Raw genomic sequence first — 18,751 nt, 5'->3', positions numbered from 1 at the left:
GTGTCTCTCTTGGTCATTTAGTGTCTCTCTCTCTGGGTCATTTAGTGTCTCTCTCTCTGGTCATTTAGTGTCTCTCTCTGGGTCATTTAGTGTCTCTCTCTCTGGGTCATTTAGTGTCTCTCTCTGGTCATTTAGTGTCTCTCTCTGGGTCATTTAGTGTCTCTCTCTGGTCATTTAGTCTCTCTCTGGGTCATTTAGTGTCTCTCTCTCTGGGTCATTTAGTGTCTCTCTGGGTCATTTAGTGTCTCTCTTTGGGTCATTTAGTGTCTCTCTGGGTCATTTAGTGTCTCTCTGGGTCATTTAGTGTCTCTCTCTGGGTCATTTAGTGTCTCTCTGGGTCATTTAGTGTCTCTCTCTCTGGGTCTTTGTGTCTCTCTCTGGGTCATTTAGTGTCTCTCTTTGGGTCATTTAGTGTCTCTCTCTCTGGGTCATTTAGTGTCTCTCTGGGTCATTTTGTGTCTCTTTGGGTCATTTAGTGTCTCTCTTTGGGTCATTTAGTGTCTCTCTCTGGGTCATTTAGTGTCTCTCTTTGGGTCATTTAGTGTCTCTCTGGGTCATTTAGTGCCTCTTTGGTCATTTAGTGTCTCTCTTTGGGTCATTTAGTGTCTCTCTGGGTCATTTAGTGTCTCTCTCTGGGTCATTTAGTGTCTCTCTGGGTCATTTAGTGTCTCTCTCTCTGGGTCATTTAGTGTCTCTCTGGGTCATTTAGTGTCTCTCTCTCTGGTCATTTAGTGTCTCTCTCTGGGTCATTTAGTGTCTCTCTGGGTCATTTAGTGTCTCTTTGGGTCTTTAGTTCTCTCTTTGGGTCATTTAGTGTCTCTCTGGGTCATTTATTTTCTCTCTCTTTGGTCATTTAGTGTCTCTCTCTGGGTCATTTAGTGTCTCTTTGGGTCATTTAGTGTCTCTCTTTGGGTCATTTAGTGTCTCTCTGGGTCATTTAGTGTCTCTCTCTCTGGGTCATTTAGTGTCTCTCTCTTTGGGTCTTTAGTGTCTCTCTCTGGGTCATTTAGTGTCTCTCTCTGGGTCATTTAGTGTCTCTCTGGGTCATTTAGTGTCTCTCTCTGGTCATTTAGTGTCTCTCTCTCTGGGTCATTTAGTGTCTCTCTCTGGGTGCTTCTTCTTGTAGGTCCTCTCTCTCTTCTCTCCTCTGGGTCATTTAGTGTCTCTCTGGGTGGGTCATTTAGTGTCTCTCTCTGGGTCATTTAGTGTCTCTCTGGGTCATTTAGTGTCTCTCTCTCTGGTCATTTAGTGTCTCTCTGTCTGGGTCATTTAGTGTCTCTCTCTTTGGGTCATTTAGTGTCTCTCTCTGGGTCATTTAGTGTCTCTCTTTGGGTCATTTAGTGTCTCTCTCTGGGTCATTTAGTGTCTCTCTCTGGGTCATTTAGTGTCTCTCTCTGGGTCATTTAGTGTCTCTCTGGGTCATTTAGTGTCTCTCTCTGGGTCATTTAGTGTCTCTCTCTGGGTCATTTAGTGTCTCTCTGGGTCATTTAGTGTCTCTCTCTCTGGGTCATTTAGTGTCTCTCTCTCTGGGTCATTTAGTGTCTCTTTGGGTCATTTAGTGTCTCTCTTTGGGTCATTTAGTGTCTCTCTGGGTCATTTAGTGTCTCTCTCTCTGGGTCATTTAGTGTCTCTCTCTGGGTCATTTAGTGTCTCTCTTTGGGTCATTTAGTGTCTCTCTCTGGGTCATTTAGTGTCTCTCTCTGGGTCATTTAGTGTCTCTCTTTGGGTCATTTAGTGTCTCTCTCTGGGTCATTTAGTGTCTCTCTCTGGGTCATTTAGTGTCTCTCTCTGGGTCATTTAGTGTCTCTCTCTCTGGGTCATTTAGTGTCTCTCTTTGGGTCATTTAGTGTCTCTCTCTGGGTCATTTAGTGTCTCTCTTTGGGTCATTTAGTGTCTCTCTCTCTGGGTCATTTAGTGTCTCTCTCTCTGGGTCATTTAGTGTCTCTCTCTGGGTCATTTAGTGTCTCTCTCTGGGTCATTTAGTGTCTCTCTGGGTCATTTAGTGTCTCTCTCTGGGTCATTTAGTGTCTCTCTCTGGGTCATTTAGTGTCTCTCTCTGGGTCATTTAGTTGTCCTCTCTCTGGGTCATTTAGTGTCTCTCTCTCTGGGTCATTTAGTGTCTCTCTCTCTGGGTCATTTAGTGTCTCTCTCTCTGGGTCATTTAGTGTCTCTCTGGGTCATTTAGTGTCTCTCTCTCTGGGTCATTTAGTGTCTCTCTCTGGGTCATTTAGTGTCTCTCTCTTTGGGTCTTTAGTGTCTCTCTTGGGTCATTTAGTGTCTCTCTCTGGGTCATTTAGTGTCTCTCTCTGGGTCATTTGTGTCTCTCTCTGGGTCATTTTAGTGTCTCTCTGGGTCATTTAGTGTCTCTCTCTGGGTCATTTAGTGTCTCTCTCTGGGTCATTTAGTGTCTCTCTCTGGGTCATTTAGTGTCTCTCTCTCTGGGTCATTTAGTGTCTCTCTCTCTGGGTCATTTAGTGTCTCTTTGGGTCATTTAGTGTCTCTCTTTGGGTCATTTAGTGTCTCTCTAGGTCATTTAGTGTCTCTCTCTCTGGGTCATTTAGTGTCTCTCTCTGGGTCATTTAGTGTCTCTCTTTGGTCATTTAGTGTCTCTCTCTGGTCATTTAGTGTCTCTCTCTGGGTCATTTAGTGTCTCTCTTTGGGTCATTTAGTGTCTCTCTCTGGGTCATTTAGTGTCTCTCTCTGGGTCATTTAGTGTCTCTCTCTGGGTCATTTAGTGTCTCTCTCTGTGTCATTTAGTGTCTCTCTCTCTGGGTCATTTAGTGTCTCTGTCTCTGGGTCATTTAGTGTCTCTCTCTTTGGGTCATTTAGTGTCTCTCTTGGGTCATTTAGTGTCTCTCTCTGGGTCATTTAGTGTCTCTCTCTCTGGGTCATTTAGTGTCTCTCTCTGGGTCATTTAGTGTCTCTCTCTTTGGGTCATTTAGTGTCTCTTTGGGTCATTTAGTGTCTCTCTCTCTGGGTCATTTAGTGTCTCTCTCTCTGGGTCATTTAGTGTCTCTCTCTCTGGGTCATTTAGTGTCTCTCTCTGGGTCATTTAGTGTCTCTCTCTCTGGGTCATTTAGTGTCTCTCTCTGGGTCATTTAGTGTCTCTCTCTTTGGGTCATTTAGTGTCTCTCTCTCTTTGGGTCATTTAGTGTCTCTCTCTCTGGGGTCATTTAGTGTCTCTCTCTCTGGGTGCATTTAGGTCATTAGGTCTCTCTGGGTCATTTTAGTGTCTCTCTCTGGGTCATTAGTGTCTCTCTCTGGGTCATTTAGTGTCTCTCTGGGTCATTTAGTGTCTCTCTGGGTCATTTAGTCTCTCTCTGGGTCATTTAGTGTCTCTCTCTTTGGGTCATTTAGTGTCTCTCTGGGTCATTTAGTGTCTCTCTCTGGGTCATTTAGTCTCTCTCTCTGGGTCATTTAGTCTCTCTTTGGGTCATTTAGTGTCTCTCTCTTTGGGTCATTTAGTGTCTCTCTGGGTCATTTAGTGTCTCTCTCTCTGGGTCATTTAGTCTCTCTCTCTGGGTCATTTAGTCTCTCTCTCTCTGGGGTCATTTAGTGTCTCTCTGGGTCATTTAGTGTCTCTCTCTGGGTCATTTAGTGTCTCTCTCTCTGGGTCATTTAGTGTCTCTCTCTCTGGGTCATTTAGTGTCTCTCTGGGGTCATTTAGTGTCTCTCTCTGGGGTCATTTAGTCTCTCTCTCTGGGTCATTTAGTCTCTCTCTCTCTGGGTCATTTAGTGTCTCTCTGGGTCATTTAGTGTCTCTCTCTCTGGGTCATTTAGTGTCTCTCTGGGTCATTTAGTCTCTCTCTCTCTGGGTCATTTAGTGTCTCTCTGGGTCATTTAGTGTCTCTCTCTGGGTCATTTAGTGTCTCTCTCTCTGGGTCATTTAGTGTCTCACTTTGGTCATTTGGTGTCTCTTTGGTCATCTTTGAAGTCATTTTGTGTCTCCTTATCGGTGGTTTTGTGTCTCTTTGTAGTCGTGTTGTGTCTATTTTTAATCATCTTGAGTCTCTTTGTAGTCATTTAGTGTCTCTTTGTAGTCGTGTTGTGTCTCTTTGTAGTCGTGTTGTGTCTCCTTTTGGTAGTATTATGTGCCTCTGTGTTGTTTAGAATGTTTTTTGTTGTGTCTTATAGTCATTACAGTGTCTCTTTAGGGTTGGTGTCTCTTTGAGTAACATTTTGTAGATAAAGATGGCCTGTGACACTTTCAACCCTTTCATTCATGATCAGGGTTTAAAGTGATTTACTCTGATATTGACCGAGCAACAGAAAGCACGAGCTGCTGCTGTCCTGATGATGAAATGATTGAAGGATGAACAGGTCTTCCCTGTCCTGGTGTGTCCACTTATTGAATGTGTGTCAGAGATCCTCATTCCCCGCCGTCTCCTCGGAGATCTGCAAACAGCGTCCAGCTGAGAGTCTGAACCCAGAGCAACGTTCATCAATGATCATCACATCTGAGCGCCAAACAAACACTGATTCATAATTACATAACTGTCATCATCATGTTTGTCTGGCAGCTTTCATCGATGAAATACAGCGCAGTGTGTGTGTGTGTGTGTGTGTGTGTGTGTGTGTGTGTGTGTGTGTGTGTGTGTGTGTGTGTGTGTGTGTGTGTGTCTGGGGTTTTGGCCCACAGCAAATTATTGCCACCAATAAAATGAGGCAGTGTTGCTTTTACACTGGAAACAGCTGCAGTTAAACGCAACAATCTCTGAATCAAAACACCAGTATAATCTGAAGTTAGGTGTAGTGGTTGTGCAACGTGGCATCATGGGAGTTGTAGTCTTCAGCTTTAGCGTTAATGTTTCAGGAGGTTTTTAGCGCCTCTTCTCTTAAAGCAGTAAAAACAGTGAATAAAGTTTCAGTTTGATGTTAAAATCAGTGTTTCTTCATGCACGCTGTTTGGCTGCTGCTAACGTTAGCTTAGCTTGTTTCTCTTCAGATCCAGATCAAGTCTCCAGAAAGTTTTGGCCCACGTTTAAGTAAATATTATGGTGGCCAAACCGCGGTACTACAACGTATGTGGCCCAAAAAAGACTTTTTCCCATTGACTTACATTGGGAAAGACACGTTTATAAATCAGCGGATACATTTTTTGAGCTACATCAACTACCCAGTACGAACACTTGTATAGCCCTTATTTCAATCATTAGGGTTTAAAAGTTGTAAAGTGCATTAAAAGCTAAATCCAAAGTTATGTTTTGTCTGCAACGCTATAACCAGATCTCATTGAATATCCATGATCCAGACGTCCCCTCACTAAAATCCTTCATCGGTTCGAATGTAGCGTTAAAAAGCACCATGATGTAAAGTGTACGTTAAAAATGTGGCTTAAAAGTGGATAGAAAGTCAGTTTAAAACAGACTCACAGGAAGATTTAAGATACACATTTATCTGACACTGCACAACTCTAAATATCACATTTGGCTAGTTGTTTTTAGATATTTTAATGCAGAAATGTTACACGTTATATGTTTTAAAACTCAGATTTCTGACATTCAGAGAGACATTTTCTGTAGATGTGTGACTTCAGTGACATATGTACAACTTTAAACTCAAGTTTCTTCCCTGAAATATATATATTTTGATCTACAATTTGACCTACCTTTACCTTAAAGGGGACCTATCATGCAAAATGCACTTTTGTACGTCTTTTCTACATGAATATGTGTCCCCGGTGTTCCAGGGAACTCACCAAGTGTCAGAAAACACAACCCTCTCTATTTTCCTCCATATCCAAATCTCTAAAAAAGGGGCTGCAACGGATCTGATAAAAACTGATCCAGATTTGAACACTTCTATGTCGTCACAGAAGTGGCGCTACGGCTATTGGGCCAACTCTCCACCAATCAGGGGAATGTGGGGTTGGGCCACGGCCGGCCATTGCCGCTCGAAAGCGCTGGAGACGCTGTAGTACATATGCCAGACCTGTAAGTGGCGCTGTAGTCTGCCACAAAAGCAGCGAAGAAGACTTGGTTACCATGGTTACCCTTCTGTTTATTCTCCGCTGTGGCTTTCTTTCTCCCTCCCGAGGCAAACGTTTGCTCCCGCTGCTTTAATTCAATGCAATCCCTCCCCGTCGAGACAAGCACTGTAATTCTCTCCGGTTAGTCCACCAGCAGATGACAAACACCCACCTCTCCGCCTCTTCCAAGGAACGAGGGGACCGCATACTTGCCAACCTTGAGACCTCAGAAATCGGTGGAGCATATGTGTGGGCTGGAAAGGGCTACAGGAAAGGAGTGAGCAGAGGGTAGAGTTGTCGATTCTTGTTCTGTTTTCTGTGACTATCTTCCTCACCCTCTCAGACTTTCAGTTGCGCGCGCTGCTAAAGAGACGCGCTACCATGGAAACCAAACAATGGTGTAGCTGTATTAAAGTCAGAGTGGAAACAGTCGTGAGTAAATCTGATTTTGTCAGAAATCGGGAGAAATGCGGGAGAAATATGACCCCGGGAGGAAACCGGGAGAGGGCAATGAAATCGGGAGTCTCCCGCGAAAATCGGGAGGGTTGGCAAGTATGGGGGACCGTGCGGCAGGGTTTCAGTTTCCGGTTTTTTCGCCGGTCAAGATGTCCGTTAAAGTTTAAATCTTCCGGACAAAATTAGAAAAGTGCCGGTCAAAGGTCTTCTTTGTTATTTATTGAGCTTTAAAACAAATGAATAACGACTCTATATAATAAAACACGGAGGACGGAGATCTCTTTTTCTCCCCCTCTTCTGACAGCCCAGCAGCTGATCAGAGCACGTCTCCCCTCTCCTGCAGGGGGGCGTGGTCAGCAGAATCAGACCCGTAGACAGCAAACAGCACATAGAGCGAAATGAGGCATGGCTAAAATGCATGATCTGTTTGGTATTTTGAAAACAGAAACGTATAAATATACCTTATATAGGTATGGCCCTACAATATATCATTTAAATATAGCATGATAGGTTTCCTTTAAAGTGTGGTGGACAAATACGTTGTGTTGATCCGTGGCGCGCTAGTAACGCGCAGAACCCGAGTGATATTTGCTGTTAGGACTCGGGTTTGAGTCCAGCATGAACTTTTTTGTTATTTTCATGTCGATGGACACTGAATATTACGTTTGAATAGAGGATTCCTAATATTGTTTGCCCAGACCAATATTAATAACCCATCAGCATTTTGAAGTCTAAATATCCCTGCACATGCAGCAATGACATTTCTGCTGCTATCTTTGCAAAACGAGTTAACAGTCACATCTTATCTGGATGAGTGCTGCAGAATACCGTTTTTATAAGGGATAAATGTGTGTGTAGTCTTTCATATTAAACATGATCGCTGGTAGATAGCCACAGAAGTGTTAACACAGTTTAACCTGGGTGGATCACAGTTTAACCTGGGCGGGTCCCAGTTCCCTGGGCGGATCGCAGTTTACCTGAGAGGATCACAGTTTAACACAGATGAAGACTTCTCCACGCTGCTTTCAAACTGTAACTAAACACTGTGTGCTTCACTTGGAGGCTGTCTGAAGGTGTACACAGGTCTCAGATGGACTTGATATCACATTAAGAACGATATTCAGTATTAAGTCTGGCAACAATAGCTGGTTTAAATGATTTATTGGAGCTCGCAATGTTTTGAACACACATCCCCAGTCAACTCGTTTTTCTTTTTGTAGTCCTCGCTGTTCGCGTCCGGATATCGCCATCGTAACCACAACCTCACACACTGGTACTGAATGTGCATCAAAGTCTTCCTACCGACCCAAATATACCAAAAGATTTATGTAAACGACAGAAGAAGCCATCGAAATGTGTATTTCAGTCGAAGGCCACGCCCCCCACATATGTGCCCCAGTTGATCGGGAAACCAGTTAAACCGGAACACCGGCAGTTGCTTGCTTTTGTGGTGGAACATTACGGGACATAATTCACTGTGTTATAGAGAGTGTGTTGCGCCACGGACCTGTTAGGTAGCGCACCTGTGGTTTGTTATCTCTGGGTGTTTCTCAATGTCGAGTACGCTTGCTTGGTAGCACATGTCTGCCGAGCATCTTGCTTCAGAAGCGAGGCAAGAATACTTCCAGACATTTGGAAAACAAAGAGTGGAACAGGCTAGCAAGTGTGCGTCATATGAGAAGCCCCGCATTACATCTTCCGCCACAGATTTTGGAAATTGGTCCGTGCGCAAAGCATTGTGGGGATTTTGAGACCGCGGCGTCTACTCATGTGCAGCCTCGATATTTCTCCAAACGGAGTACGCCGGGCTCGGTAGATTTCCAAGTATGCTGGAGATTGGAACAGTTCTTCGGTGGCTTGTACCTCTGTGTGTGTACCTCTGTGTGTGTACCTCTGTGTGTGTACCTCTGTGTGTGTACCTCTGTGTGTGTACCTCTGTGTGTACCTCTGTGCGTGTACCTCTGTGTGTGTACCTCTGTGTGTGTACCTGTGTGTGTGTACCTCTGTGCGTGTACCTCTATGTGTGTGTGTGTACCTCTGTGTGTGTACCTCTGTGTGTACCTCTGTGCGTGTACCTCTGTGTGTGTACCTCTGTGTGTGTACCTGTGTGTGTGTACCTCTGTGCGTGTACCTCTATGTGTGTGTGTGTACCTCTGTGTGTGTACCTCTGTGTGTGTACCTCTGTGCGTGTGTGTACCTCTGTGTGTGTACCTCTGTGTGTGTGTGTACCTCTGTGTGTGTGTGTGTACCTCTGTGTGTGTACCTCTGTGTGTGTGTGTACCTCTGTGTGTGTACCTCTGTGTGTGTACCTCTGTGTGTGTACCTCTGTGTGTGTGTGTATCTCTGTGTGTGTACCTCTGTGTGTGTACCTCTGTGTGTGTACCTCTGTGTGTGTACCTCTGTGCGTGTACCTCTATGTGTGTGTGTGTACCTCTGTGTGTGTACCTCTGTGTGTGTACCTCTGTGTGTGTACCTCTGTGTGTGTACCTCAATGAGGACCCAGCAGATCTGCTGAGAGAGTTTGTGGTCAGTAGAAGTCATATTTGACCTTTTGATTTTTTTTGTTGGGCTTTAAAATATGTATTTATTGAAACACCACATAGTAAAAAGTATAAAGCCAAAAGTATGTGAACATCCCTGTTTTTTGTTTAATAGCCAGACTACACTGAAAAGCTAGAGGGCTTTTCATTTAAAACGGATACAGGAAGTGAAACATTTGTTATCAGGTCAGACAGCAGTATATCAGATAACAAGGAGGCTTCAAAGTACTGAAATCTGACCAAATGTACTTGTTAAACACAATGGGTATATATATGTATTGATTTGTTAGATCTCACTCTGTTCCCTTTGTGACTGTGCACTCTGCAGGCAGACTGTGCACTCTGCAGGCAGAAGATGAAGACGTCATTCTGCGGTCCATTCAGGGGATTACAGTGGGACTTCATGTTGACAACACAATTCCACCATGAGACAGGACAGATGAGACCAGAGGACAGATGAGACCAGATGACAGATGAGACCAGAGGACAGACTAGACCAGAGGACAGATGAGACCAGAGGACAGATGAGACCAGAGGACAGATGAGACCAGAGGACAGATGAGACCAGAGGACAGATGAGACCAGAGGACAGATGAGACCAGAGGACAGATGAGACCAGAGGACAGATGAGACCAGAGGACTGATGAGACCAGAGGACAGATGAGACCAGAGGACAGATGAGACCAGAGGACAGATGAGACCAGAGAATGAGACCAGAGGACAGATGAGACCAGAGGACAGATGAGACCAGAGGACAGATGAGACCAGAGGACTGATGAGACCAGAGGACAGATGAGACCAGAGGACAGATGAGACCAGAGGACAGATGAGACCAGAGGACTGATGAGACCAGAGGACAGATGAGACCAGAGGGAAGATAAAGCGTCTTTGAGCACCTGTAAAAACGCTAACAAAATAAATCTATTATTATTATTATTATTATTATATAGAGAAAACACAGGAAACATGTGTGTGTCCCCCACCCCCTAAATATTAGTGAACATCGTACGTCTTGCCCTGTGGACCAACGTCGCTATTACACGTGTTGTTGTGAGACTGGGTTGGATATTTGCACAGAGAGAAGGAAACATATGACCCCCCCAGGCTAAAGTGCTGCAGGTGGAATTCACACACACACACACACACACACACACACACACACACACACAGACATAGTGTATATTTGCATATAGGGAAAGCACAGGAAACAATGTCAAAGACACGTATAACCGGACTGAGAAGTTTTCAGGAATATTTGCATCAGTCTTTAGGGGCTGGATGAGCAGACCTGCATAACAACAGACGGAGCGAGACACAGCGCCACATCAGAGCTGCACCTCCAGGACCAGGACCTAAACAGAAGTATCAGCTGCCCCGGACCTCCAGGACCTCCAGACGGTGAGTCTCCACTTATGTTTCTCCTCACAGTCCTGCATCTCCGTCAGGAAGCCTCCTGTGACTCGGTGCAGGGACCAGTCCCCTCAGAAACACAGAGAATCCTGAAGAGAGGTCCGTGTGAATGCTGAATACTGAGCTTTCTGAGTAACGTACGGGGAGCAGGTAGCAGCTGAAGTCTTACCTGTTTCTCCTTTGACTTCTGAAGTGAAATGTGGATGAATTATGGTGAATATTATGCATAGCATTCCTAACTGAGATTAACGTTTTGATGTTTGAACCGAGTTTGTGGGTTGAAAATGTGTTAGTAGTGTTCTATGTGTTCTAGTTAAGGTACAGAAAAGTGTACAGAAGACTAATAGAGATAAAGACTTTTTGCTGTAGAAGAACGTACATTGTAAAACTTAATAAGTTGTGGTAACTTTAAAAAAAGTATGCAAACTCATTGCCTCACAATAACTAAGGTAAGTTAGTATGGTGAGTAGGAACAACTTGTTTTTTTAAGTACTAACACAACACTTTTAAGTTGTAAAAAAACATTCATTGCATTAACTTAAAGGTCACCTATCATGCTTTCATACATAAATATATGTCCCCGTGTGTCAGGAGACTCACAAAGGGGCGTGGCCAGCAGCAGCTCGGGTACGTTTGAAGCTACTGACCCAGAATCAGCTCTTTAGTCACAGGCCTGAAATAGAGGGGGATGAGGCTGCAATGATCTGTTTGGGCTTTGGAGCAAAGCACTTCAGAGACATGTTTTTTATATCTCTGAAACCTATGATATATGCCTAAAAATAGTATAACAGGAGACCTTGAACATATACCAAACAGTTGGCTTTATTGCTAGGTTCAATAAATGAACAAAATGCACTTTAAACATGTCATGCAGGAGTAAGACAATGATTTAAGTAGGTACCTCCATATGATTATTGTGAATACATGATTAAAGGTTTCAGCCTAACTCTCTGAAACATGATGTCACACATCACTTGTGGATTGTTATATTTTATAAATCTAAAAGTGTTCATTCATCTGAAGCACTTTGAGAGCATTATCAATAGGATATAAATATGGTGTGCTCTTGTAACAAGTGTGTGCATTTGTAAAGCATTGAAACAGAAACACACTGATTGTATAACTATTAACGCTAACGACACAGAAAGAAAGTTACATCTACACATCACGGTGGAATTGGCATTACTCCTGAAGTTACTCGTGCACAGTGCTGCCCCTGACAGAGTTGGCCCGTTTTTTACATAACGTGTGAAAGTGTGTTCATTGGATGACAATAGTGAAGCTGAGGGAAATGATTTCCAGATATGTGTTCAGTTAAATACCACCAGTACGTCTTCTTATCTCAATGTCTCAGTTTTGCTCACAGCCTCTTTGCATCACTAAACTGGTGACATCAGGGAATCAGTCAGGGAGCATTTGACGGGTTTAGAGAACATTGTTTTGAATCTTCAGGAAGTGTATGAACCACTTCCTGCCGAGGACCCTTCATTGTGTACGCTGTTAATGTGTGTTATCGTGCGTTAACCCGGTGTTTGTGCCTCTTCCTCTGTGCAGAGTCATGAAGCTGCTCCTCCTGCTGGCAGGTAAGCAGCATCGCAGGCTTCACTGTGACAAACAACATGTGTTTGAAAGGCATTATGAATGCATTTCAAAGTCAAGTCCTCTGTGCATAGAGTCACTGCGAGTGTGTAATAGCCCCGCACTACTCTACTGTCTTCTTTGTGCAAATAAAACAAGATAATGTTTGAATGATAGACTTTTAAAACATGAGCTCATCCATGAAATCAATATAAATCTGAACAGGTAGCTCTTATTCAACATTTTGATGGCTTCAGTTAATGAGGGGGTTAGCCTTCAACCACTTGTATTTATGAATGAAACAGAACCCAGATACCCTGTATACATTCACCCTGAAGGAGCACATGTTTTACAGAATAAATAAGTATATCATTATTCACTCATTGCACTGATGAGTGTCACTTCAAGTCAGAGGAGAGACTTCAGGGAACGATGAGTGTTCAGGTTGTTCTTGATGGATGTGTTTCTCCTGGAACTCCTGCAGTTGCTGCCAGCCAGATGGAGCTCTCTGCCTCTCAGATTGTTACTCTGAATGCTCCTGGTCGAAACATCAACATCAGCACCATGCCCATCACTTTCTATGGAAAAACATACACATGGGTACACGTGAGTACAATGAACCCCTGCCTGTGTTTCCTGTAATCATCCAGCACACACACTGACTGCTGATGACTGGTGTTATTACACATATTACACGTACTATACATACTACACATACTACACATACTACACATATTACACGCACTATACATACTACATATACTACACATACTACACGTACTACACATACTACACATAATAAAGGTATATCTGTGGTTTAGATAAGGTATAGATATTATAGATATTATACATAACTCACTGTTTAATATGTTATAACTCACTGTTTAATATGTTATAACTCACTGTTTAATATGTACTAACTCACTGTTTAATATGTACTAACTCACTGTTTAATATGTTATAACTCACTGTTTAATATGTACTAACTCACTGTTTAATATGTACTAACTCACTGTTTAATATGTACTAACTCACTGTTTAATATGTACTAACTCACTGTTTAATATGTTATAACTCACTGTTTAATATGTACTAACTCACTGTTTAATATGTTATAACTCACTGTTTAATATGTACTAACTCACTGTTTAATATGTACTAACTCACAGTCCTCAGAATCAGTCACTAGTGTGTTTGTCTTGATCTTATTTATATATAGATGTAAGCGGTTTGTTACCTCTCAGCGTGTCAGCCTGTAAATATGGGAGCAAATGAATAATGACATGTTGCTAAAGGCAGAGAATGAATTGAGTATTACACACAAAGTTTAAGGCCCGGACTGGCCATCGGGAGGACCGGGAGGGTGTGTGTATGTGTGGCGCGACTCGAGCGAGGCACACCTTACGTGTTGTTGTTGTTGTTAGCATCTGGTGCTAGCTAGCTGCGCTAACGGATATAAGGAGCTGTTTCAATGAAAACAGAGGAGCAACATTTCGCCGACAACTGCTTAGAGCACTTGACTTGATGCAGGTAGCCAGACAGTGGGACATTGTACGAAAAGTCAGCACACTCAGCACGGATAGTGCGCGCAACATGATTGCAGCGTCCAGGCAGCTTGAGCTGCACATAGCTCCAACGATCCATCACAGTGTCTCCACACACACACACACACACACACACACACACACACACACACACACACACACACACACACACACACACACACACACACACACACACACACACACACACACACACACACACACACACACCACACACTATTGTATTATTGTATGAGAGAGGTTCCAGGTTGAATTGAGGCGAATATTTGTAATGTTCAGGTTGTTGTGTTTAATATTCATGAGAATATTTTTCATTGTTCAAATGATAATAAACAAACATATAAAGCATATTTGTCCACTCATATGTTGATAAGAGTATTAAAAACTTGAAAAATATCCCTCTAAGGTACATTTAGAACAGATAAAAAATGTGCGATTAATTTTGCGATTAATCGCGATTAACTATTTGAATCGACTGACAGCCCGACTGAAAACATGTAATTGTTCATTATTAGTTAATAACACTGACAATTTCAGATGCAAAAAAGTGATCATGGTAGGAAGGGTGAGACACGTGCAGATGGTAGGAAGGGTGAGAGCTGGATGCCCAACTGTCTCTGTCTCTCAGCCAGAAGGGAGAGTGAGGGTGTGTGTGGCACATTCAGAAAAGATCTACCCACTCAGACTTGTGTCTCCATCACCACTCAGACTTGTGTCTCCATCACCACTCAGACTTGTGTCTCCATCACCACTCAGACTTGTGTCTCCATCACCACTCAGACTTGTGTCTCCATCACCACTCAGACTTGTGTCTCCATCACCACTCAGACTTGTGTCTCCATCACTACTAATGTTTAGTATGTTTTGCTTTATGTAATTCTCTACATTTAAATTAAAAAAATGTTTTATCCTAATTTTTAACGTTTCCCATAATTTGATGTCAGAGTTTGTTAAACATCTCAATTGTATTATTTTTTGTATTTCCAGTTTTAGTTCTGTTGAAACACAAGTATCTTTTAGGCACTGTGTGTTCAGTTTGCAGAAGCCTCTAGTGGAAGGGGCTCCGGAGGATAATGACGTTTGGACCAAAAGATGATCCGAAAAGTTATTAAAGATTGTTTTATAGTTGGTTACTGAGAAGTGATTCGATACATACATCCTGTCGATACGGGTTTTGCTTGTTTTGTCAGATCTCGTGAAATCCATACCAGCGGGATTCAGTGATCGACAGACATCGATTAGGTTTGCATCGTCGCAGATTTCTTTTAACAGTTTTCCTTCCGGCCTCAGTTTAAAAACAGCTGTACTACACTTATCTATTTCTTCTGTTACTGTTCAAATCCACACCTAATATCATTTTATAACCCACTGTTAAAAGTTCTCTTAGTTTTCTGAACAATGTTAGTTTATTCTGTGCCTCAGGGGCAGTATAAATATTGATCAGTCGATATTTTTCATTTTTATAAAAACAATCCACCATGAGCAGCCTTCCTGGGATTATGTCCCTTCTTCTAATAATAGTTATGTCTTTGTCTTTGAAGAAAATGCCAACTCCGTCAGCTCTCTCCAATGGATATAATACATGTACCTTTATACCACATTTTACACACATCGTCAACATCACTGGTGGTATTCAGTCTAAGTTCCTGCGTAAAAAGGAAGTCATAATTAGTGTCTAATAAATATTACATTTTCCTATCTCGAAAGTCTTTGCACTGAATACCACGTGCATTCCAGGTAGCAACATTTAATAAGCACATATTGATTTTGAAGATGAACTATGGTGAGGTATTTACATTCGCCCGTTTTTCATTTAGGTTCAAGTTTCTACTGACCACCCTCTCCTGTGTGGGACTTCCTGTCTGTGTCCTCAGGTGTGGGACTTCCTGTCTGTGTCCTCAGGTGTGTGACTTCCTGTCTGTGTCCTCAGGTGTGTGACTTCCTGTCTGTGTCCTCAGGTGTGTGACTTCCTGTCTGTGTCCTCAGGTGTGTGACTTCCTGTCTGTGTCCTCAGGTGTTTGACTTCCTGTCTGTGTCCTCAGGTGTGTGACTTCCTGTCTGTGTCCTCAGGTGTTTGACTTCCTGTCTGTGTCCTCAGGTGTTTGACTTCCTGTCTGTGTCCTCAGGTGTGTGACTTCTTGTCTGTGTCCTCAGGTGTGTGACTTGCTGTCTGTGTCCTCAGGTGTTTGACTTCCTGTCTGTGTCCTCAGGTGTGTGACTTGCTGTCTGTGTCCTCAGGTGTGTGACTTGCTGTCTGTGTCCTCAGGTGTGTGACTTCCTGTCTGCGTCCTCAGGTGTTTGACTTCCTGTCTGTGTCCTCAGGTGTGTGACTTCTTGTCTGTGTCCTCAGGTGTGTGACTTGCTGTCTGTGTCCTCAGGTGTTTGACTTCCTGTCTGTGTCCTCAGGTGTGTGACTTCCTGTCTGCGTCCTCAGGTGTGTGACTTCCTGTCTGTGTCCTCAGGTGTTTGACTTCCTGTCTGTGTCCTCAGGTGTTTGACTTCCTGTCTGTGTCCTCAGGTGTGTGACTTCTTGTCTGTGTCCTCAGGTGTGTGACTTGCTGTCTGTGTCCTCAGGTGTTTGACTTCCTGTCTGTGTCCTCAGGTGTGTGACTTGCTGTCTGTGTCCTCAGGTGTGTGACTTGCTGTCTGTGTCCTCAGGTGTGTGACTTCCTGTCTGCGTCCTCAGGTGTTTGACTTCCTGTCTGTGTCCTCAGGTGTGTGACTTCTTGTCTGTGTCCTCAGGTGTGTGACTTGCTGTCTGTGTCCTCAGGTGTTTGACTTCCTGTCTGTGTCCTCAGGTGTGTGACTTCCTGTCTGCGTAATCATTCCTTTGGTTCCAAACTGGTTCTGAGTGATTCTCAAGAAGAACAAACAGTGATTCAAACCAGTCCCAACCAGGATGTAAAACAGGTTAGTATTGGAGTAAAGAGGTTACATCCCCCCCCCCCCTCACCTGTTGGAACGTCAACAGACTATTTAAAAAATCATTTTAGAAATGCTGCAGGACCAGCCTCAGTTTCAGCGCCCACCCCCCTGCTGCTCAACACCTGCCTGCAGACATGCCTCGTGTAAGGTAAGGCCTGATACAACAGACTGATTTAAACATGATGATGGATATTTATTTTCTCTTGGATTTATTACCATTTTTAAGGTAATACAAAAGGAAATGATCAGGTTACATTACGTACAACTACAGTTTGACAAGTAAAGTAACTAAGTACACTTACTCAAGTACTGTATAAGGACAATGTTGAGGTACTTGTACTTTACCTAAGTATTTCAATGTTTTACTACCTTGTACTTCTACTCCACTACAGTTCAGAGGTACATGGTGTACTTCTACTCCACTACAGTTCAGAGGTACATGGTGTACTTCTACTGCACTACAGTTCAGAGGTACATGGTGTACTTCTACTGCACTACATGTATTTAATACCTTTAGTTACTTAAGCCCAAGCGTTTAAAAACAACCTATTTGAGTGAGCTGTTGCCAACTGCCATTGACCTCCATTGTAATTAAATGAGGGTTGTTTGGGTGATAAACAGAAAGAAAGGGGTGATCCACCTACAACTCCCAAACAGTGAGTGTTAGATTGGTTTTAACATTTAACACCATGTTATTTATTTATCTGATGCTCTATTTAAACAGAATGATTAAATCTAAGTCTCTACTTTAAAGAGTCCTCTCCTGCTGATGTTCAGGTGTATATCAGTATGTAGTGTCTCTACTTTAAAGAGTCCTCTCCTGCTGATGTTCAGGTGTATATCAGTGTGCAGTGTCTCTACTTTAAAGAGTCCTCTCCTGTTGATGTTCAGGTGTATATCAGTATGTAGTGTCTCTACTTTAAAGAGTCCTCTCCTGCTGATGTTCAGGTGTATATCAGTATGTAGTGTCTCTAATTTAAAGAGTCCTCTCCTGCTGATGTTCAGGTGTATATCAGTATGTAGTGTCTCTACTTTAAAGAGTCCTCTCCTGCTGATGTTCAGGTGTATATCAGTATGTAGTGTCTCTACTTTAAAGAGTCCTCTCCTGCTGATGTTCAGGTGTATATCAGTATGTAGTGTCTCTACTTTAAAGAGTCCTCTCCTGCTGGTGTTCAGGTGTATATCAGTATGTAGTGTCTCTACTTTAAAGAGTCCTCTCCTGCTGATGTGCAGGTGTATATCAGTATGTAGTGTCTCTACTTTAAAGAGTCCTCTCCTGCTGATGTTCAGGTGTATATCAGTATGTAGTGTCTCTACTATAAAGAGTCCTCTCCTGCTGATGTTCAGGTGTATATCAGTATGTAGTGTCTCTACTTTAAAGAGTCCTCTCCTGCTGATGTTCAGGTGTATATCAGTATGTAGTGTCTCTACTTTAAAGAGTCCTCTCCTGCTGATGTTCAGGTGTATATCAGTATGTAGTGTCTCTACTTTAAAGAGTCCTCTCCTGCTGATGTTCAGGTGTATATCAGTATGTAGTGTCTCTACTTTAAAGAGTCCTCTCCTGCTGATGTTCAGGTGTATATCAGTATATAGTGTCTCTACTTTAAAGAGTCCTCTCCTGCTGATGATCAGGTGTATATCAGTGTGTAGTGTCTCTACTTTAAAGAGTCCTCAGGTGTATGTAAAAGTAGCGACAGTAAAAGTAGTCATTGTGCAGATTGGTCCATTTCAGAATAATACATATGATATGTTTTATAATGATTGATCATGAAAGTGTTCTCAAAGCTGGTAAAGGTGCAGCTACATCTGTAAAGTAACTAAAGGGATTAAATACATGTAGTGGAGTAAAAGTACACGATGTACCTCTGAACTGTAGTGGAGTAGAAGTACAAAGTTTAAAAACATTGAAATACTCAGGTAAAGTACAAGTATCTCAAAATTGTACTAAAGTACTCGAGTAAATGTACTTAGTTACTTTACACCATTGCTTGTAACAGAGTATTTTGACCATGTGCTGTTTCTACATGACCTCCTGTGATGAAAAGAAGGCTCAGTGAGCAGAAGTGAACCGTATCACAGTCTGACATCTAGTGGTGGAAAAATACATTACATTTGATTTATTAGGGATCTTTCGACTAACAGAAGCATTTAATATTCTCTCATAATATAAAACCATTCTGTATGATAATAACTTTTATTTTGATGTCAATAAAACTCCACTACATGTATTGAATACCTTTAGTTACTTCACAGATGTGGATGAATGATGTGAAATATAATCAAGTGTTAAATCATACTTTAGTTCCACCTGG

At 42.7% G+C, this 18,751-nt stretch overlaps 1 long non-coding RNA gene across 1 annotated transcript; it reads left to right on the top strand.

Annotated features, from left to right (window-relative positions):
- The first annotated feature begins 10,277 nt into the window (after positions 1-10,277).
- Positions 10,278-12,621, top strand: LOC117487119. Its single transcript, XR_004556344.1, has 3 exons — positions 10,278-10,362; positions 11,929-11,957; positions 12,437-12,621. It is a non-coding gene; the product is annotated as an uncharacterized LOC117487119 (long non-coding RNA).
- Positions 12,622-18,751: the final 6,130 nt, after the last annotated feature.

This window comes from Trematomus bernacchii, unplaced genomic scaffold (assembly GCF_902827165.1).
Source record: "Trematomus bernacchii unplaced genomic scaffold, fTreBer1.1, whole genome shotgun sequence".
In the NCBI taxonomy this organism is placed as follows: Eukaryota; Metazoa; Chordata; class Actinopteri; order Perciformes; family Nototheniidae; genus Trematomus; species Trematomus bernacchii.
Note: the sequence above shows the minus strand (reverse complement) of the source record. Positions and strands in the feature narration are given on the sequence as shown.